General features: G+C 45.4%; 1 pseudogene; it reads left to right on the plus strand.

Moving 5' to 3' along the window:
* The first annotated feature begins 803 nt into the window (after positions 1 to 803).
* Positions 804 to 4,628, plus strand: LOC116223558 (annotated as a pseudogene).
* The last annotated feature ends 372 nt before the right edge of the window (positions 4,629 to 5,000 follow it).

A 5,000-nucleotide genomic window follows, 5' to 3' on the forward strand; every position in this document is an offset into this window, starting at 1 on the left:
TTAACCCATCCCGGATCGTCCCTCCTCCAGGATCCTCCAGGAGCAGTGGGCAGCTTCTCAGCGCCCGGGGACCAAGTGAACCGTCCGTCTCGGTCAGGGACGGACAGGATTGTTCTGATTCTTCCCCCCAGAGCCAACAGCGCCCCATGCGGGAATCGAACCCATGACGTTCTTGCTGTGAGGCTGTAGTGCAAGCAGTGCAAGCAACTGAGCCACCTTGCCATAAAAGCAGAGGGCAGCAGCACACACCACATACACACACACACACAGACCCTACACACACACACACACACACACACACACACAGACACAGACACAGACACACACACAGACACACACACACACACACACACACACACACACACACACACGTATAGCGTTATGGGATAGATCACTTCATTGCAGGGTTATTCATTGGGAGGCAACAGTCTGGCAATATACATTTAAATATAAAATATCATTGTTTTTAGAAACATTTCATTATATTCATCAACTGAGCCTGACTTTCTACAACCTCATCATGAATTATCAATTATCACACAGACAGACACAGACAGACACACACATCAGGTTTTGGGTGTGTGTGTGTGTGTGAGAGAGAGAGAGAGAGAGAGAGAGAGAGAGAGAGAGAGAGAGAGAAGGAGAGGCACACACACACACACACACACACACACACACACACACACACACACACACAGCAGGAACAGTGTTTTGCATAGGGAGGAGTGTTTGCATTGGCAGCTCATGCTTCAGTGGTCAGGGAGTGTTTATATCCCTGTGAGTTTAACCCCTCATGATTGACAGCTGTCCATCATGAAGACTCATCCCTCAGCCATGACCTTCATCTCCATGGTGATCTGGACTCTTGTGCTGTTCTTCCAAGGTGAGGCAAATCTAACCTAAAACAGACAATTCATGTAATCTATATTAGAATATATAAAATCTCTATTTCTTACACACACATCCTATTATCTGACCTCCAGAGTCCAGGGGTCAGGTTACTGCGTCTCAGACTCCAGCTACATCAGCTGTTCGTCCAGAAGAATCCGTCACTCTGAAGTGTAAAACCAGCACTGAAATTGGACACAGAAGGAGTCAATCGTGTGCTCATTGTCTGTCCTGGTACCGGCAGACACCTGGAGAAGCTCCTAAACTCCTTGTGTATGGTATCAGCACGCGTCACTCAGGCACTCCTGATAGATTCAGTGGAGGTGGATCATACTATGGGTCTGACTTCACTCTGACCATCAGTGGAGTCCAGACTGAAGATGCTGGAGTTTACTATTGCATGGGTGTCATGTACAGTGGAGGTAACGCCGTGTTCACACAGTGATAGAGAGCCGTACAAAAACCTCCTCCATCAGACCACGCATGACTGCACTGCAGCAGCTGGGGACAGCAGCGCACACAGAGCTGGTAGTGACACACACACACACACACACACACACACACACACACACACACACACACACACATATGAAATCTCACAATATCACTTCACATGATATGGCATGGAGTTCAACCTGGATATGAATCGTCCATCATGAAGACTCAAGCCCAACTGACCCAATTGAGGGCAGCTTCACGTATCTCTGAGAGGGATGTGGTGAATCTGCTGATGAGGATCACAGGATCACAGTCCAGAGGAATCAAGGAGATGATGACCAACAGGTTTGTGTCATTCAACTTAACTCAATTCAATTATATTTATAGCACCAGTAAATACTGACACTGTCTCAAGACACTTGTCAGGGCCAAAAGCCATAACAGATGAAGAGCAAGCACTTAGGAGACTGATGTGGATTAGTTACCAGCAGGCTAGTGACCAGTTAGCAGCAGGTTTGTGGTGTGGATAAGTTATAAACAGGTATGTTATGTGGATAAGTTAGCTGTATATTTGTGATGTGGATAAGTTAGCTGTATGTTTGTGATGTGGATAAGATAGCTGTATGTTTGTGATGTGGATAAGTTAGCTGTATGTTTGTGATGTGGATAAGTTAGCTGTATGTTTGTGGTGTGGATAAGATGGCTGTATATTTGTGGTGTGGATAAGATGGCTGTATATTTGTGATGTGGATAAGATGGCTGTATATTTGTGATGTGGATAAGATAGCAACAGGGTTATGGAATGGGGAAATTAGCAGCAGGTTGTGAAGCACATGCACGTGTGTTTTGGTAAATATTGACATAAAGCAGTGCATGTGTGTTTTGGTAAATATTGGCATAAAGCAGTGCATGTGTGTTTTGGTAAATATTGACACAAAGCAGTGCATGTGTGTTTATGCAGAAAGTGAGTCCAGTTTTGGGCGTAAACAGGAAGGCTATGGTAGAAAGAGCGCAGCCTCTCTGCTAGTGAGGAGGCAGGAGGTTTTTGTCAGGGCAGACACAGAGTTTGTGTCACTGTGGTGGACTTTCGGCAGCGGCAGCAGACTGGAAGTTGGAAGTAAGTCTGCTTTACCATTCTGTTCAACTTAACTCAACTATACAGATATATTTACCAAGGGTTAGGGTACTCTTTCTAGTTACCTTCTGTTTGAAGTATTTATTTACAGAACTCGACTCAAACATATATTTTGTGAAGCTTGGTAAATGAAGGTTCTCATTCGGGTTCTCAAGGTTCTATTTCCAACACAATATGTGACAACAATGATGGATAAGATTTACTCTGATGTTGCAGATTTAGCGCTTTTAAAGGTCAAATTTAGAACACCATCATTTGACCTCTCGTCACTTTAACCTAAACTGCCATTCTATTTGCTTTAGCCACTCTTTATAAATGCAAAATCATTCAAATGTACACGTTTCTCTTCTTTATTCATTACTTGTATCACTAACTCAAACTTGAAAATATGATTTCACTAAATAATTTCTTTGCGTGTCTGCTAAAAGTAGGGCCAATGATTTTCCGTTTCAAAAAAAATAGTTTTCCGTTTCACATTTGGTGAATTCCGTCTTTTTTCCATTTCGGCTCATTTTGTTCACCTTGAGGTAGATTGATAGCTTAAAATTAGTAAATAATATGTGCCACAAGTGACCCAAACCTTCTAAGATTGTTGTTTGCCAGCCATCAACATCAATTTTTTTTAAATTAATGTTTGTTCATCCTTGCAATCGTTGTTGTGCTTATTTGAAATAAATACAGTCTTGCAGGACAAAATACAGGGGAATTTGGGCGATTTTGATGCACAAAATGGTGTTTCCGTTTGAAAGTTGCAATTCCGTTTCAAAGGGTAGCCTACATTCCGCGAATTCCGTCCGTTTTACGTTATCGCGGAAAATCATTGGCCCTATAAAAGGAATAATAATGGTGTGAGCATACTGTTTGTGATAACACAGGTGGACTGGTTTTACAGCATTAGAGTTTAATTTGAGTTCTTATTCTGTACAATATGTCTACTGACTGCAGTAGGCTCTTTCTGTTCAATATATCTACTGTCTGCAGAAGGCTCTTTCTGTTCAATATATCTACTGACTGCAGTAGGCTCTTTCTGTTCAATATATCTACTGACTGCAGAAGGCTCTTTCTAGTTCCCTATTTATTGGGGCTTTCAAACTGAATTCTGTGTAAAAATCTATGATGTTTTTGTTCAGTAAATCTTCAGTGTCTGCCTGCATTCTGTTGGTCTTTTCTAGTCCTTCTGAATGTGTGGTGTGTGGTTTGTGTGTGTGGTGTGTGTTGTGTGTGTGTCACATCTGTGCCTGAATGTGTGGTGTGTGTGTGTCACATCTGTGCCTGAATGTGTGGTGTGTGGTGTGTGGTGTGTTGTGTGTGTGTGTCACATCTGTGCCTGAATGTGTGGTGTGTGGTGTGTGTGTCTGTGCCTGAATGTGTGGTGTGTGGTGTGTGTGTGTCACATCTGTGCCTGAATGTGTGGTGTGAGATGTCTGTGTCAGTGCCTGAATGAAAGTCCTATACGGTTCAGTTCACTGTGTTTTTGTATTCTTAGTCATCTGAGGAAGGGAAATGTGCTGCACCAGGTGTTCACTATTGCCTTACTAACATATAACTCCCCCCTTCCATCTCTCTCTCTCTCTCTCTCTCTCTCCCCCCTCTCTCTCTCTCCCCCCCCCCTCTATCTCTCCCCCACCCCCCCCCCTTCTCTCCTCTAGTGCCCACCCCTCCCGTGCTGACGGTGTTGCCCCCCTCCCGTGAGGAGGTGTCGGCGGGGCGCAGTGCTACGCTGGTGTGTGTGGCCAGGGGGGCTACCCCTCAGACTGGAGGCTGAGCTGGAGGCTGGATGGGGGGGTTGAGGGCGGGGAGGCCAGCGCTGGGCTCCTGGGGGAGGACGGCCTGTACAGCTGGAGCAGCAGCCTGACTCTCAGCGCCTCCCGCTGGCCCCAGATCAGCTCAGCACACTGTGAGGCCAGCCACAGCTCCCAGAGGAGCGTCACACGCATCCTGAGCAGAGAGCAGTGCTCAGACTAGACAGCAGTGGGATGGGAGTGGACTCTCTCTCCTCTCTACAGTCTCTGTGTCTCATGTGGAGATGGAGAGGGCGCTCTGGCTTCGTCTGCTCTCCATCCCTCCAGTCTGCCTGATGTGTTGGGTGATGAGTGTGTTCATGTTCAGCTATGATGCTGTCCTGTTATTCTTCATGCTGCACCAATAAAGAGTCTTGTTGATGAGGTCACTGTTCTCCCGTCTGTCTGTCTGGTGTTGATGAGGTCACTGTTCTCCTGTCTGTCCGTCTGGTGTTGATGAGGTCACTGTTCTCCTGTCTGTCTGGTGTTCAGCTTTGCCTCCAAACTCCCCTCAGTGATGCAACTAGAACTAGCGTACTGCTACAACTAGCATACTGCTACAACTAGCGTACTGCTACAACTAGCGTACTGCTACAACTAGCGTACTGCTATCCTCTATGAGGAAAGTACTATAACTATCGTACTGCTACCCTCTATGAGGAAAGCAGGAGGTGTTTTAGTACGTGTCTGTATGTCCGTCTGGTCCAAGAACTGTCACACTTGCAACCACATTAAATTAATGAAGAATTAATTAATAT

Source organism: Clupea harengus, chromosome 2 (genome assembly GCF_900700415.2).
Source record: "Clupea harengus chromosome 2, Ch_v2.0.2, whole genome shotgun sequence".
NCBI classification, from domain to species: Eukaryota; Metazoa; Chordata; class Actinopteri; order Clupeiformes; family Clupeidae; genus Clupea; species Clupea harengus.